Source organism: Somniosus microcephalus, chromosome 4, assembly GCF_052327205.1.
Source record: "Somniosus microcephalus isolate GS21.2 chromosome 4, FLI_Smic_1.0, whole genome shotgun sequence".
NCBI classification, from domain to species: domain Eukaryota; kingdom Metazoa; phylum Chordata; class Chondrichthyes; order Squaliformes; family Somniosidae; genus Somniosus; species Somniosus microcephalus.
Window position 1 is genome coordinate 269,061,382 of NC_140990.1, and position 18,316 is coordinate 269,079,697.

General features: G+C 43.1%; 1 protein-coding gene across 3 annotated transcripts in view; it reads left to right on the forward strand.

Moving 5' to 3' along the window:
- Positions 1 to 18,316, forward strand: part of psmd14 (proteasome 26S subunit, non-ATPase 14) — a 115,263-nt gene that overhangs the window by 73,165 nt on the left and 23,782 nt on the right. The gene's annotated exons all lie outside the window — the stretch shown is intronic.

Below are 18,316 nucleotides of genomic sequence, written 5' to 3' on the forward strand. Positions count from 1 at the left end.
TGGAGGAGCAGACTTTGGCAGGGCCATCACAGAGGATGTCCGCCAAAAGCGTCTGCAGTCGCAGCAGGGAAGTGAGCAGGCTGCCTCTACCTCTGCTGAAGCCACAGGTGTTTCACCTCGTAGAAGCATGCGTAAGAGAAAGATGACACACAAGTAGATTCACAAGGGTAAGCACTTTGGTGTTTCAATAACTGTGTTAAGATTCCGTTACTCTTACGCCACTGATAAAACTATTTATTTTCACCACTTTCCGGTCATAAAGAAAGAAAGACTTACATTTATAAGACTTTCCGGTCATAACCAATTTTGTTTGCAACTTTGGAAGTGGCTTAGTTAGTTGGAGTGAATGGTGAGACATAACGTTACCTCCAGCAATGGTGGTCAGTGTGAAAGGAATGGCTTGGTCATTGTTGGGATGCTTTATGGTGGGAACCTGGCGCAGCCATATGGGTGTAATGCCTGAAATTAAGTAAATCTGGTCATGATGAGCCCATCCCTGGTCTCCTGGGCAGCAATTTGCCCAGGTGCTGGTGGGATCTGGACCGCAAGTTCCCCCTCCTCCGAAGAGGCTGTGCGCTGAGAGCCTTGCTCCTCATGCAGCGCTAATCCTCGCAGCTGCGCTATGTTGTGCAGCGCGCCGCAGACGACGTCGATTCTGGAGACCCTGGCTGGTGTGTACTGAAGGGCTCCTCCAGATCTGTCAAGGCATCTGACACGCATTTTCAGCATGCCTATTGTCTGCTCTATGACACATCTGGTGGACTGTGACTTTCATTATATCTCTCCTCGGCCTCAGTACTTGGCCTCCTCAAGAGTGTCATGAGCCACATCCTCAGTGGATAGCCCTTGTCTCCGAGCAGCCAGCCGGAAAGTCTGTTTGGTGGTGCGAAGAGCTGAGGGAGGGTGGACAGGCGAAGGACGAAAGAGTCATGGCAGCTGCCAGGGAATTTAGCGTACACATGAATGACGATCTTCCTATGGTTGGAGACGAGCTGCGCACTAAGGGAGTGGAAGCCCTTGCGGTTGACAAAGACTCCTGGATGATGATGGGGTGCCCTGATGGCCACATGTGTGCAGTCGATGATGCCCTGAACCCGTGGGAAGCCAGCCAGAGTGGCAAAGCCGAGCGCCCGCTCAGTAACACTGGCGTCATCAGTGGCAAAGTTGATATAATTGGCTGACATGTCAAACAGGGCATCAGTGACCTGTGTGATGCATCTGTGGGCGGCCGACTGCGAGATGCCGCAAATGTCTGCTGCAGATCCCTGGAAGGAGCCTGAGGCGAAGAAGTTGAGATGCTGGTGCTGTGACAGCCACTGATAAGGCGTGTCCACCCGGTCCTCTGGGCTGCAGGTCAGCTGCAAATGTCTGCGATGACCTGGCACGATAGCCTTAGCCTCCTTTGGCACTGCTGCCCAGTCATGTTGAGGAAGCTCATCCTCTGCCTGTATATCCTGTGTTGGGGGTATTGCCTCCAGCGCGGTGCAGCCCTGTGCTGATGCTCTCTGTCCTGTCGAGCATCAGGTCATTGAGAAGGTTGGTGGTGGTGGTGCTGCTGCTGGTGTTGGGGCACATCGTGGTCTGATCTGAGGACCAAGGTGAGACAGTATAAATGGCATCCATGCTGATGTAATAGATGGCAGGTCAAGTAGAGATGAGAGAAGCAATCTAACGGTGTGATAGGTTGTAGCAATGAGGTGACAGTGGTTCCTGAATTTGCTGAAAACACTTCCAACCTCTAGAAACCTAAATCTGTGCTGACAATGCACTCAGCAACAGCATCTGCCTTAGGAAAGTAACCAGGTGTCAGGTGGGGGTATTTGTTGAGCTTTCCATGCTGTGCACTAATGAGTTCCATCAAAGGCCACTGAACTTCCGCCTCAGGTCACAGACGTGGTTCCTGAGCTGCGTGATTCCCTGGTCATGAAGTGAAATTCCAGAGTTAGGATTAAAAGGACACTTAAGGGTCTGACAACAATCTAATAATTTTCTAAATTAGGTCGGCCGCCTCTGCCGTTCGGGTCACTGCCGCGCTGGCAAATGTGCCTGAGTAAAAGGTGCGAGGCGGCAGGATGACGGCGGGTTCCCGACCCGCTCCGATTTATTTCAACTTTCACTCCCGACCAGCCCCCTATCCTGCACGCACAGCAGCCGGAAAATTCCAGCCATTGAATCTGTGCCATTTATTATATTAGATTTTGCTTGAACATAATGGTGTGATTGTGTGGTGTTTGCTGCCTTTTGGCGGAAGTAGACTGAATGCCACAGTGAGCATCCCAACTAATCTCCATTGTGTTTTACTGTAATTAAAAGGTAATTGTTAGTCCTGTGGTATGTTGTCCACTTGACACATATCAAAGGTGTAGGCTTTGGTTCATAATAGATTTGGTCTGCTTGTGGAAACTGCCTGTTTGCTGTGAGCTGTAGATATGCGTTAGGAAAAAGCCCAAACCATAATACCATTGTGAAAATTTATTATCGATATCCTATGGAATTATTGTTTGTACAGGAAAGTAGCAGATAACTCGTATGCAGCTGACAAAGTTGAATTTGTGAAGAAAGACAAATCTGTTTCATTCTTCTTTTCATACTAAATTCTGCATGTGCTAATTATAATGCAAAATTGCAGATATTTAAATACTGCATTGTAATTGATGTTTTTGAAGATGTCCTACTTTAGACATTTCAGTAGCCTGATTAAACAGTGCAGCATAATGTAAGTATTCTCAATAGTGTTTGAGACCTAATGTTGAAAGGATAGCTGAGGCACTGTAATTATTAGGTATTTTATTTTAATCATGCTCAATATTCCAATTTTAGGGGAATTTATGTTTGATCTATCCTTCGATTTAACAAGATCTACTGATAATGTGCTTTCACTTGCACAAATGTGAATATCTGCAGAGTATTTTAACCTTCCCAATGAAACCTCTTGGATCTTATGCTGAATCTAGATGATTATTCCCACCCCACTATCCACTCTTCTAAAGTTTATAGTAATGGGGACACGAAGCAAAGAAGTCTCTAAGGAAAATACAAGAAAATGCACATACTCTTACTCTTTTCCTAAGCTAAAATTGATGTTTTATAAATAATTTCACTGTTTCAAACTCCAAGCTCACAATCACAGTGATTCAGTGATATTCATTTGGCATAAGTCAGTTTCATTTCTGTGTGCTTTTCATCAGAAATGGCTTGAAAAGTAAGATTTATCTGAATTTTTTATGCTGTGGGCTTACTGGGGACAGAGGATGATGTTTTTCACTTCTGGATGCTTGACAGTGCATTGCAGCATAAATAACCAAATGGCCACAAAACCTAGCTACACTTTCAAGGTCACACGTTTCACTTAATTTTTAAAGTAAACTGCAACAAACTGAGTAGTTGATAACTGGTCGGTTGCGGGTGATAAAAGAAATTTTAGATGGGACATTAATCTTTTTACCAGCTTGACAGATTCACATAATGCCTTTTTGTTATTTTATGCTCTAATGTTTCATTTTTTTGTTTTTGTTTCCATGAATTTTTCTTATGTGGAATTGGAAGAGCTTTGTCCTTTTTTAAAAGTTTTGTTTTAGCTATTAATTTTACAACTTTTGAAAGTGTAACTATCTATGTAAATAAAGAATAGCTTTTCCAGTTTTGTCCAGTACACTGAATACAGAATTTTGGAAAGCTTATTTTTGCAAAAGGTACAATTTATATTTGAAGTGTAAGAAAGCAAACAATAATTTTTTTTAAATTATGACCGACATGCAACATCTGCTTTCAGTAATGACGATTTGTAAAGAATAAAGCTAACCAAGTGCCCATTGCTACAGGCTAATTATATTTGCAGGGTCAAAGTGAGTGCATATTTTCTGCAAAATATAGGGTTACATAAATATGATTCAGCCTCTTCTTTGGATATTACATTGCAATTTACTGATCTTAGTTACAAAATTGCTCTGATAACGGAAAATGGTGTCTGCTTATGTTTATCTTGCTACCAGTAAATTCACAGCAATCACTTCCAAACATCTCTCCAATAAAGATGTGTTAATTACAATTCAGACAAGGTCTTCCATTATATTAAAGCTACTAACAAGAAGACAGCAGGAATCACACATGTAAATAGCATCATCAGCCCCCACTTAGTCCTATGTTTTGATCTGTGGGTGCTGCTTAGACTAAAGGTGCCATTAAAGTTTAGTTCTATGAAATAGACAGCAGCATAAGAACCAAATTTATTCAACAAGAAAACAGACCTTTAACATGAATTTAGCAAACCTGAGAAATAAAAATCTATTGGTCTGCCCAGCTACACACACTGATAGTCAGCAGAAAAAGCAAAATTAGTTCCTTCCCAGAGCTAACAGAACTGATAATGGCTCTGTTAAAAGCAGGTTTGTGTAGTTATGACTTTGAAAAACTTCCAGGTAATTATTTAAAAATAAAATTTCAGGTTTGTCAACATTTGGTTTTTGAACTAAATATATAACATTTCAAATCAGCATTAAATATGTGTTTAACCTCCATCGCATGCATACAGCCACAGGTTATTCATGTTTGTACAGTTAGTGAAAGATGAGTTCAGCTTGATTTTAATTTGTGCAAGCTGTGTTTCTGTGGAACTGTTAGCTCCAATTTTTGTTGCCACACCAAGGTGATGGCCTTGTGTCCATAGTGGGTATTGTAGGAAGGAAAGAAGATTAAGGGACATGTTAGGTGTTCCATAGTTTTAGAGACTTAGAAAAGAATGAGTTAGAGCAGTAGACTGCAAAGAGTCTTGATTTAAAAGTAGTGAAGAAGATGCAGGAAAATGAGGAAGAGCATGTAGATGCCAAATTTGCAGACTGGGAGGAAGAAGACTTCAATTTAGCACAAAATGTGTGCAATATGCAATTGGTACTTTTAAATCTTATTGCAGTGTGTAGCATTTAACGATTCACAAGCGCACAGTTTTTCTAAAGTTAAAATGTTCTCCTTATTTAACTCAGTAACATCATCATAAATATATGATAAGGGTAACTTCAATTTGATAGCGTAGTTTTGCAGTCGGCATCCCCATTCTCACTGTCATCATTCTAAGTGCAGACCTGTTAAACCAACTTGATCTTGATAAACAGTTAACACTCCCTTTTTTAGATCTCATAAAATATAGCCCGTATTAAATTCTGTCACTACATCTCTAATTCTAAATTGCACTGATCACAAATGCAAAACATTTTCCTAAATCATTATTTTGTAGTTTTTTTTATCAAATGTTTTAGCAATAGCTATGCGCAAAATTTGTAGGAAATCAATTATACAGTTAACAATAGTGATGTCATTGCATGTTTGTAAGAGGATTTAAATATAAACTGTAAAGGGCCACACCTGGTATTTTATACCATACAGTGTGTTGTATATCTCCATTATCAATTGTGTCAGTATTGTTATTTATCTCACTTAACCTCTGTTGTAAGTTGTATTATATTTTAAGACCTATTGGTAAGGTGACCAATTTGCTGTTTACATCACAATTCTCTTCAAAAAATACTGAAATAGAGTCCATAGGTGGGTTATGCATGGTTAAAAGGAGTTCCACCAGGGCCATTTCTGAAGCTCACTGCAGTGTAATTAACACCTCGCTTACCTTGTGCTCATTAACGTGCTGGACATTAATGAGTATTATATTAATATGCCCTACTTAAGGGGGATGATTGCTTGGGGAAGAACGGAATCATTCTGCTACCAAAGAAGCAATTACAGTACAACTTCTCTATGAACTGGCAGGCTTGAATTGTGTGTGTTTTTTTCTGTTTTCTTTATTTAGTTGTAATTTCAGATAGGTAGTTATTTATGTGCTATTTGCCTCGAAGGAATTGCTATAGCGATTGGGTCAATTTACATTAAATACTTCTATCCCTGAATATATTTCAGGTTGTTAGCTTGTAGAGATTACCAATCTCTTTCGTCAATTGTCAAATCATAATTTACCTTCTGTCACTGTGGGGAAATATTCACTTAAAATTAAGAAACTTAAATTTAATAATGTCCAATATCTTTAAATTTCATTCAGCAATACAAAAGTTGTTGTGTGGTGAATTAAAAAAAAAACAGCTGTCAGCGGAAAGGGTTAACTCCTTGGCAGGTTTGTAAGAAGGCAGAACAAATATTGTCAGACGCAAGCAATTGCGTCACTTCACGCAAATTTTTTTTTAAATTTCCCGATCGAAAAAGACAGTTGGGTTTTCACAATTTAATAGGTTAGTTAACTTCAATAATTCCAATTTAATTCAGACCAATATTTTATCAACTAAACACAATACAAAGTGGATACAATAAAACAAAATAGCACATGCTTACAGAAAACAGTAAATTACGTCACATTTCTTATTGACCTTTCTTCAGATGCCTTTCCAAATGACTGTAAAAATACTGAATATAACTGGAGAAAAATTAGCTTTCTCGCATTTAAACAAACATACATTCTACACAAAAGGAAAAAGAGGACGGAGCTTCCCTCAGCTTGTAGCTTCGAAACATTCATACATTGTTTTTAAGGGACACTACACAATGTAGAAAAGGGACAGAATCTTTCCTTTTCTCCTTTCTTTATTTCATCATAGACTAATTTATTTTCAGATGGGTTAGCATGCAGCTTAGATCTTTTCCTCTCTCTATCTCCCACTCTTTCTCCTGCTCTTTTTGCTTCTCCTGTTTGTTTTTCAAGTCTCCACGCTTGCCGCAGAGATGGGTTGTGTAAGCCAGTTTATATCCGGCTTCTACAAGTTTAATTTTCTTATTCACTTGAGATATCTCATCCAAGCGCTTGGAGTACTAAATCCGCCCTTTTGGACGACTCCAATAACCCTGTGGGCCCCCTGAATCTCTTAACTTCTCTGAGAGACTGTTCGCGATTTTATCTCTAATAATAAGCACCCGCCATTTTGTTTTTGCTTTACAACCCAATATAGACCGAACCCGTCCCAACTCGTTTCTCCACAATAACCCTTTTACAGTCCCTTCGTGGTCGCCATTGTTAGCTTGTAGAGATTACCAATCTCTTTCAAATTATCAGGATCGACTGCAAACCAATATGGTGGGAATATTGGCCTAGAAATTCAGTGGGCCTTGCGCCCACTTAGCGCCTAAAGAGGTCTTTTGTGCCGGCGGGGTGGTAGCGCGGAAATTGAGTGCAGCGGTATTGGCGGCGGTAGCCGTTAGCACTGCGCCGGGACCGATGACGTCATCGGTGTGCGTGGTGGCCCGTAACGCCCCGAAACCGCGCCGATCCCCATATTTATTTGCGGCCGCCTCCTCCGAAGCGGGCGCAAACAGCGAACAGAAAATGGGGCCGTCCTGCTGCCATAGTGGGGCGCTTTAAAGCAGAAGGTGCGGCCGGCCGCTTTTTCGGCGGCCGCCTGCCCGCACCTCCTTCCCCGGCCTCCTCCACCCCCCCCCGCGGCATTGCCGGCTGGTTTCCGTGGAGCCCGGCACTTCTCCGTTGTGCCGGGCTCTTTTGCCGGCACTCGCGATCGGGGCTCCGGCCGTTGCAGGCACCTCCCCCTTAAGAGAAGGAGGAGGCCTGCAGTACCGCAGCCTGCCGCACTGCATCGGGTGGCGCTGCGGCAACTAGCACGCCGATATTCAGTTGCAGCGCCCCAAACGGAGGCGGGCACACCCTGGTATAGCGCCCGCTTCCGAATTGGGGCGCAGAAGACGAATATACGGCGTGCGCTAATGCCTCCCCGCCCAGCGCTAACTTTTGGGCGCGAGCGAGCTGCCCGCGCCCAAGTGAATTTCTAGGCCATTGTGTTTAATCAGAGTTTAAGACTGAATATAACACACTAGTTATACAGCAAAAACATACAACCGTGACAAGCAGCTGGTACCGGTCCCGATCAGACAGACGGCTGGGGTGCGTGAACAGTTCTCCGGCTTACGTACTTTCTCTCTCTCATCTAGAACCTCCAAGAATGGGTTGAGCTCTCCCTTCCACCGTCTGTGCTAAGGGTTTTTCAGATCTTTCTGTTATTCTCTTTTATGGGGTGGGCCTGGGGCCAAATTATTGACGAGACCATTTATCCTATAGAGGCTCTCCTAAAAACTCAGTGCCCAATGGCACATCGACTTCTTTGTCTCAATTCTTAAGTGAAAGCCCTCCCTCAAAGGGGTCTCATGTCCTTTACCAATTTATCTTTCTTGTTTTTACATTTTGACGGTTCCTCCATTGGAATTCATCCTATTTCTCTTTGTCCCTATCCTCCCTGGCACAGCAAGTACAAGGCCTGACCTCATACCCTCTCCACCAAGGGGCCCACATCAGCTTTGTCTTGCTCATCCTGCCGTTACCCAAACTATCTCCCTTTAATCTAACAGACTGTTCCATTCTGAGATGGATATCTTAACTCCCCTAAGCTCCTTTGATTCTTTGTCTTTTATACTAATTAACTTTTCATTATCTTCGCAAGCAATTCTATTAAGTTAACTCTGATTCCTACCGTAGTAGTATAACATGGTTATTAGTAATGATAGAAGAAACATAGGCATTGGGGCTTAGTTGGTCAAATTAGAGATACATAAACAAAGTTGAAATCCTAACTGGAGATAGCAAGCTTGAAAGCAAGATTATTTATGACTGTCACAGTACAGAATGCTATAACATCTGCAGAGAACCAAAACACAAGCAGATTCTAAGCATCTATCCAGTTATTCTAATACTAGTCTGAAGAGACTTTTTGCCCACGATTCTGCCGGCGCTCAGAGGGCGGGTTTGGAGGCAGGTCAGGGGTTAAATCTGAAATGATTGACGGCGGGTTCTGAACCCGCCTCCATGTCACTGTCCCAAGTGTTGGGTCTGAGATTTAAAAACAGACCCGACACCAAGTGGCGGGTAAGGGATTAAAGGCACTTAACTGCTTGTTGAGTGCTTGTTTAGAGCTATTTTGACACCATTTTTCAATTTTCCTACTTTTGGGTCGGGTTTCACGATATTGAACACGCCAGGTAAGTGTGTTGGAAACACCATCGAGCTAGAAAGTTCACAGCTGCAACTTAAAAATTTTTTTTTTTTTAATTCATTGATGGGATGTGGGCGTCGCTGGCTAGGCCTGTATTTAGTGCCCATCCCTAATTGCCCTTGAGAAGATGGTGGTAAGCCGCCTTCTTGAACCGCTGCAGTCCATATGGTGTAGGTACACCCACAATGCTGTTAGGAAGGGAGTTACAGGATTTTGGCCCAGCGACAGTGAAGGAACGGCGATACAGGTCCAAGTCAGGATGGTGTGTGGCTTGGAGGGGAACTTGTAGGTGGTGGTGTTCCCATGCGTCTGCTGCCCTTGTCCTTCTAAGTGGTAGAGGTCGCGGGTTTGGAAGGTGCTATTGAAGGAGCTTTGGCGAGTTGCTGCAGTGCATCTTGTAGATGGTACACACTGCAGCCACAGTGCGCCGGTGGTGGAGGGAGTGAATGTTGAAGGTGGTGGATGGAGTGCCAATCAAGCGGGCTGCTTTATCCTGAATGGTGCCGAGCTTCTTGAGTGTTGTTGGAGCTGCACTCATCCAGGCAAGTGGAGAGTATTCCATCACACTCCTTACTTGTGCCTTGTAGATGGTGGAAAGGCTTTGGGGAGTCAGGAGGTGAGACACTCGCTGCAGAATTCCCAGCCTCTGGCCTGCTCTTGTAGCCACAGTATTTATATGGGTGGTCCAGTTCAGTTTCTGATCAATGGTAACCCCCAGGATGTTGATAGTGGGGGATTCAGCGATGGTAATGCCATTGAATGTCAAGGGGAGATGGTTAGAGTCTCGCTTGTTGGAGATGGTCATTGCCTGGCACTTGTGTGGTGCGAATGTTACTTGCCACTTGTCAGCCCAAGTCTGAATGTTGTCCAGGTCTTGCTGCATATGGACACGGACTGCGTCAGTATCTGACGAGTCTCGAATGGTGCTGAACAGTGTGCAATCATCAGCGAACATCCCTACTTCTGACCTTATGATGGAGGGAAGGTCATTGATGAAACAGCTGAAGATGGTTGGGCCTAGGACACTGCCCTGAGGAACTCCTGCAGTGATGTCATGTGATTGAGATGAGTGACCTCCAACAACCACAGCCAACTTCCTTTGTGCTAGGTATGATTCCAACCAATGGAGAGTTTTCTCCTTGATTCCCATTGACTTCAGTTTTGCTAGGGCTCCTTGATGCCACACTCGATCAAATGCTGCCTTGATGTCAAGGGCAGTCACTCTCACCTCACCTCTTGAGTTCAGCTCTTTTGTCCATGTTTGGACCAAGGCTGTAATGAGGTCAGGAGCTGAGTGGCCCTGGCGGAACCCAAACTGGGCGTCAGTTAGCAGGTTATTGCTGAGTAAGTGCCGCTTGATAGCACTGTCGACGACACCTTCCATCACTTTGCTGATGATTGAGAGTAGACTGATGGGACGGTAATTGGCCGGGTCGGATTTGTCCTGCTTTTTGTAGACAGGACATACTTGGGCAATTTTCCACATTGCCGGGTAGATGCCAGTGTTGTAGCTGTACTGGAACAGCTTGGCTAGGGGCGCAGCTAGTTCTGGAGCACAAGTCTTCAGTACTATTGCCGGAATGTTGTCAGGGCCCATAGCCTTTGCAGTATCCAGTGTCTTCAGCCATGAGACCTCATGGGGTCCTGAGTCAATGTTGAGGACTCCCAGGGCTACTCCCTCCCGACTGTATACCACGGTGCCACCACCTCTGGTGGGTCTGTCCTGCCGGTGGGACAGGACATACCCAGGGATGGTGATGGTGGTGTCTGGGACATTGGTTGTAAGGTATGATTCGGTAATTATGACTATGTCAGGCTGTTGCTTGACTAGTCTGTGGGACAGCTCTCACAATTTTGGCACAAACCCCCAGATGTTGGTAAGGAGGACTTTGCAGGGTCGACAGGGCTGGGTTTGCCGTCTAAAAGCTGCACTCTCAAATCTGGTCAGTTTCAAATGTCAGAGGTTGGTGATTGAACAATTTGGGAGACACATTCTGTGTTTAGGCTGCAAGTATGTGGTGTTCACTCTATATCCTCTGTCACCTGCATTGTTGGATTTTAAAGGCGCACTTGCTCTTCACTTTGCCACCTCAAATTGTCAGGACACATATGGCAACGATGTCAAACCTTCACTCAACAATTAAATCTGTCAGAACACCCAAGTGAGAACCCTTGTGCTTATTAACGTGTCATCTTTCTCTTACGCCTGCTTCTACGTTGTGCTCCCCCTGTGGCTTCAGCAGATGCAGAGACGGCCTGCCCACCTCCCTACTACGCCTGCTTAGATGCCTTTGGCGGTCGTCCTCTGGGTTTTGGAGCCTGTGAAGGCCCCGCCAAAGTCTGCTCCTCCTGCGGTTGCACAGGGGCAGACTCGGCCATCACTGCTTGGGTGCTCATCTGGGGCTCTGACCGAGGGGTTGGCAAGGGGATGGAAGTTTGAGCACTTGGAGCGGAGCCCTCACTTGCGTGTCCCCTCCCACCATCATCCCTCTCCTGGGCCACCCGCACCTCTCTTCTAGCAAGTAGCTGGATAGCACCTTGCTGCACATCAGTGGGGCCATGTGGACCCGTCTCTGTACTGACAGTCCTCATAATGGGGATGTCCATAGACCTCTGGTTCCTCTCCATGATCAATGCCCTTCTACCCTCCAAAGCTGACCATCTATCTAGAAGAGTCACCATGTTGTTTTGATTCTGGCGAATGATGTCCTCCATGGAAGTTGCCATCCTTTCCATTGCGGAACCCACATTCGCCATTGCGTGCGCCATGGCATTGCTCATGTTTGAGATGGACTCCTCCATTCTCTGCACACTCGCAGTCACCATGCTTGTAAACCCAGTCAGAGCCTCCTGCACTTGTTCCTGAAGCTCCTGCGCCACTCTCTTTCTGGATGGCCCCAGAGTCTCAGCATCTACATGCAGCTGAGCAGAGCTAGGAGCGCCCTGTGGCCTCCAACGAGGTCTCTCCACTGCTGTCCCTGTCTCCACCATCTGCTCTTGCTCACTTGTGAGTTATGAAATGCCAGGTGACAACACTACTCTATGTCGCCAACTATCCACCGAGGTGTGCGTCTCTGCGCTGGTGCTGGGTGCACTAATTTCTGCTAACGCTCCTCCCTCAGAGGATGGAGGTTCCTCTGAGGAGTCCTCCTGCTCTTCTTGCTGGACAGTAGGGAGGGGGGCTCTTGATGATCCTGTGGGAGAGTAAAGACATGAGTTACACATGTGATATGTAGATTGCAGACACATACCATTGTCCACATGATCATGACTACATTTATATGAACATCAGATCCCATATTCATCACTCATGAATGCCAAATCAGATGTCTGGAAAAGAATTCTGTCACCAGGTTTGTAAGAAATCGTGGATTGAAAGAAATAATAGTCTGTTACGGGTTCCCTAGATCGGCAGTTTGCCTAAGTTGATGACACAGAAAGATTCCAGTCATGTCAGAAAAATAGCTGTACAGAGAGTTGAATTACGAGGTCAGAACACAAAAATAGGCCTTCGAATGGGCATGACTAGGCCTGATAAGGGATGCAGCAAGGAGCTGTAGGATAAACAAGCTGTCTAAAAAGGGCAACAAGACCTTTAGAACAGAGATAAGGAGGAAAATGACCTCATGAGACTGGGAGGGGGCTGTCATAGGTAGCCTCACCCTTGTAATTGGGCAATAGGATGGGGAACAAATGATTGACACCAGGTAATCACCAGCCCACCGAAATAACTATAAATATAGACGACCGAGAGAGGAAATCAGGCAGTATGGGGCGAAGGCTTCCCCGAGGTGGCTACGGCCTAACACCTTGGTCATGTTTAGCCTCTGAGGTGGCTGATGGCCAACAGCTCAAGGGATGACCTAAAGGAAGTGACCGCTGCAGCAGATTGCAGGAATCCACCCAATCCGAGACCACCGTACTGCCTCACCGTTCGTCCGGTTGTTTCGTTCTGTTCCAGGGCCAGAGATCACCCTCATCTGTCATGGGTTCTATGTCTACTGTATTTATTTCAATCGCATGTAGTAATATCTGATTATGCTTTAAACTGTAGCTCTTTAATAAAAAGCTTTACAACTCCTAAGATCCTTTGGGTAATCTGTGTGTGACCTGTGATCCAAATCTTACAGGTTGCTCTACTGAGCCCGTCTCTCCGTCCCCCACTTCAAGCTCCTCAGGACCTCCAGCAATGTCTAGAGGTGCCTCCTCAGCGTTGGTCAGCTGCGCCACTGATGGTGGTCCTCCTCCTGTTCTCCCCCTCTCCCTCTTATTGTGGGCTCTCTTTACTTGCAATGAGGGAAATAATTGGATTTTCAGAGAAAGTGATGAAATGAGTCTATAGAATGGATAAGATAGATGTTTGGAGGGAGACTACTCCCATTACCAAGTTCCCTCCTTTTGAGTTGCTAGTTGTTGTCCTTGCATAACCATGAGGGTGGGTGTGAGGGTTGCATAGTTAGATGGGGTCATGATTCTGTACATAGGGAGAGAGGGAAGGTTGATGATGCAAGTGATGCTGGGTTGAGTGAGGATATGCAGGGGTAGGGTTGACAATGCAGAGTGATGGGGGATGTGATGACAGGCACAGCAGAATTAAGGGAATTGTGCTCTTATACTCACTCTCCCTGTGCGCAGGAGATAATTGAACCTCTTCCTGCATTGAGTCCAAGTGCATCTTACCATTGACCTCCCCAGCTATTCGCAGCCAGGCTGCCTTCGCCTGCTGAGGAGGTTTCCTTCTTCCATCTCCCGGGTACAGGACCTCACGACGAGCTCTGACTCCCTCCACAAGAGCATGCAGGAATTCCTCATTGAACTGGGGAGCTGCCTTCTGTCTCTGCAGACATATTGAGCACCAGCAGCAGTCAGGAGCAGCATAAAAGACTTCAGATGTAACTGTGGAATGGCCCCCTTAAGTACTCCGGCTGCACACGTGGCAGCTGAACAGACCCGCACCTTGTGATAAGGGTGGGTAACCCACGCGGCAGGCTCAATTAGCCCAATTAAACCAAAATTGTATCGGAAGGCTGGCTGGCAGCGGGTCCAGAACCTGCCGAGCTCCATTCCCGACGCCAACCCACCACGAACAGAATCGTGGCCTTTGTCTCCAGTTCTATTTCCAACAAACTGAATTAATCTGTTTAAATTTATAAGATTTAAGATCTGTTATTGGGAAATATTTTTATCTCACAGTTTAACAGTATTATTGAATAATATTGTACTGGGAACTAGTGGTCGCATATCGGTGACCAGTTTTGAAGATTCTTTACGCATTTCACACATTGCAGTGCATAGAGTGGATTTGTTGAGTTGCCCTGTGGTTCAGTTTTGCTGGTGCTTTACATACAATAAACTTAACAATTTAACCTTATAAGTAGGCCTGATTTATTTTTTTCATAATTAAGTTTGCATTCTTAACATAATTACTCCTCACTATGAACAGGTAGTGTAGTTCGTTACAAAATGTAAACGGTTTTATTATAGTATTACAACTCTCATTTCACTCAGTGCCAAAAATATTTTTGTGGGGAACCTCACCATTGATTGCTTTGATTTTTTTTTTAATGGAAAATACTAAAATTATTAAAACTTTTAACATTAATATTTTCCTTCATCTAAAGTTACATAATTTTACATTGAAAAATGGACCCAAAACATAGTTGTGTTTTTAAAAAAATAAATAACAATGACCGTTGAATAGATTTGTCATACATAACCTGCTCAATTTTACATTGCAAAATGGATCTTAAAACCTAGGCACACGTATATGGAACAAAATCACGTAGAGCTGATTGAGATTTCCTAAAGCTGATGGCTATGATGGAACTGAGTTAACATCCTTTGATACATTCATTAATCCTCAGTGTTTTAGTGATATGACGATTAATTCAGGCTTTTCACTGTTGGACTCAGCCCTCTTAGCCAGTTTTCCACTGATGTCTCAAGCACTTATTGTTAAACAAAAATATGTAATCTATGAAAATGAGTGCCACGTTATTTGACCATGGGAGGCATCACATCTGTTCTCACTCAAAATCCATGCGTGCACATGAAAGCAGAGATAGCGATCAGGAGCGGGATTCCTTTCCGACTTTCCTCTCCCTAACTCGAGGGTGCTGCTGTCTCAGGTGAAAGGCAATTTAGCATATACCAGAGATTCAACCTGGGTGTGCCCTGATCTGTATGCCTCAGTTACTGAATAAACATGCTGAAACATCAGAGGATCTCATTTTGATATTTGTAGAAGTAACACAAAAGGCAGGAAATTCACAGCAGATCAATCAATGTTGGAAAGATAAATAAAAGTTTCTGTTTTGTTGTGACACTTGATCAAAACTCCACATTAAGCATTGTCATGGAACCTTCCCACGAGCTTTCTGAAAATTTAAATATATAATAACTACATTTCACTTGTCCTTCATATCATTAATATATCTTAGAAAAACACTAAGTTAAACATGACCTTCCATTCATGAATCCATGCTCACTGTCCTTTAATAAAGTTACATTTTTGGAACTATTCACTCACTAGATCCCTTTATTGGTCTGTTTTCAGGTAGGTCTCTTGACCCCTTTATAAAGAATAAGTTATGCGAGCCACTGTTAATCCTCAGGATTCTCTCTTAGCGAGCGTACAAAGATGTCGTTTCAAATTTCACTAATTTCAGTTCCCACCTCCTCCAAGACTAAAGGGTGCATTTTTTCTACACCAAGAGGCTGTAAAAGCAGTATTTCAATGATAAAATGGAAGAATTTGATTCTGCCCCTTCTAGGCATTTAAAATTCATTCTGGGAGTGGTTTTCATTTGCAAAGATGGTGACATTTGCTATACAGTGATGGAAAATTGTTGCCATTTGGTTGCAGAATGCTACTAATTTTGAAATCTGCCAATGATAACTGGTTTTATAGAAGTAATGAGTTGAAAGAGAGGCTTATTCTTTAGTTCTTGAAGATTTCTGCAATATCCAAATGATTCTATGTCCTTTAAAGTTTGGTTTGTTGTCCTATACTTACCATCTTGTCCCTTTAGTGCAGTCATTTTGTACAGATTGGTGTATTCTTTGAATGTTTGAGCTGAGGTTAAGGAAGACGAGTTTTGCCGCAGTTCCAACACAATCAGTGGGGGCGGGGTGGGGGGCGGAAGGTTGGTGGTGAAGACTAGGAACAGGTTTATTTTTGAAGGAAGATATTAAAATCAATCCATGGACTGTCAGCAGATTTTGGAAAACTCCTTTCTGTTTGCTCACTCACTGATGCTGTAATAAACAATATTTTATAGAAATAAAGTGACTTAAACATCAGAAATAGCTTTATCGTTGTAATAACTTTATACCTAAAACATTAAAAAACTTTATCTGTGTTTGCCATCATCTCTTTTTCTTCCTTTATTTCACAGAATCACAGAAACCCCACAGTGCAGATAGAGACCATTTCGGCCCATCGAGCCTGCACCGACACATATCCCACCCGATCCCCGTAACCCCTACACCAACACATATCCCACCCTATCCCCGTAACCCCACGTATTTAATCCCCCTAACACTAAGGGTCAATTTTATCATAGCCAATCAACCTAACCTGCACATCTTTGGACTGTGGGAGGAAACGGGAGCACCCGGAGGAAACCCACGCAAACACGGGGAGAATGTGCAAACTCCACACAGACAGTCACCCGAGGCCGGATTCGAACCCGGGTCCCTGGCGCTGTGAGGCAACTCTGTTCTTTCTAAGTTTTACTCCTTAATACCTTTTTTGCTATTTTAACTTCAAAAATCTTTTATTTGCCTTTCATCTGCCTCCCTGCGTGCATTGGTTATTTCGGTAGTTGGAAGAAACTTTCTAAAAAAGGGATTTAATTGGCCAAAAACTAATTTCAAAGATTGGTTTTCCAGCCAGTGAAAAGCCTAGGTTCTGAAGATGGCTGTGGTCGATGTGATCAGGTGATGGAAATTGCATGAAAAGTAGGACATGCTTGGGGCCCAAGAGTAAGTTGATTAGAAACCCCTGGATACTGAAGGGTGGGTTAAATTACAACTGGTGAAATACAAATAAATTTGCTCAATAATGAGTAAGTCGTGGCTGTATTTTAAGTGTCCCATTCAACTGGTTTAGCATTTTCTGCAGACAGTGGATGACATCACAATTTCTTTGAACAACATTTAAAATGTGTTCTGATTGCATTTGCCCCAGAATTATTATTCACATAATCTTTTATAAGGGGTGTTTACCCCATTTTTTTGACATAAAACTCTACCCAATAATGTACGACACAGTGGAAGCATTGCATTTTTTCCCACTCATTTGATGACAAGCAGGTGACAGAACTAAAACATCAGTTAGGACTGAATTATTGAATTTTTTTATGAACTTGGAAACAAAAAGACAGGTACTTATGGAAATAATTTTGAACTGCTATAACAGTTTGTGTGTAGCCCATTTTATCTAAGTTTTATCAAGTAAATAATATCTGCTTACAGATAGTATGGGTTTGATTTTATATTACTGTATTAGTTGTATTAAAATTTTATTAAAAATGAGAATATTGTCCAATATCTGAAATACTGAGCTTCTGTAATAGTTAATTGACTAATACTCCACCATACCCCTTCTTAATCTAGTGAACTAATTCTGTTTCTAGATGTACTTGTGCCATAAACCCAACATCTCCAATACATTACTGTACTCTAATGCTATTTGTTTCTGATCCACAGTGATCATTTTCAGGGTTTGTAAACTGAATTTGAACTGAATATTTTATATGCTTATCTCATTATAAAAATGGAGCTTGTGAAAATGTGATTTAAAACAGATAACTCTGGAGAAAGGTAAACTGGATTCATCTGGGATAATGGGTACACATATCTCAGGTAAAATGAGCTAATAAGGGCTTAATGACTGCAGTAATTGTCCATACAGTTCTCTGTGGATGAGTAGTGTTCTCTCTTCCATAGCAGAAGCTGATTTGCTCCGACACTGGAAGTCTTCAGCTGGAAAAAGATTGCTTCCAGTGTCACCAGAGAGAAGTCTTGTCGTGGGCTTGGGTATTTAGATGGAGACAGGGTAGAAACCCATAATTTTGTATAGTTGATGTATAAAAAGGAAATTTTCTCATATTTATTTCTATTTCAGATAGATTGCAAATATTGTAGCTGAAATGGAATATTTGGAATAAACTTTCAAAATTTCCTTTTTATTATGTATGGATAGCATTGGGTAGTTTATTACTGTCTAATACTATAAATGTATCCATATTAATATTTTATTTATACTTTGTAGCTAGCTAGCTTTACAGTAACCTGTCGTGAATCACAGATGACCTTGCCTTCAG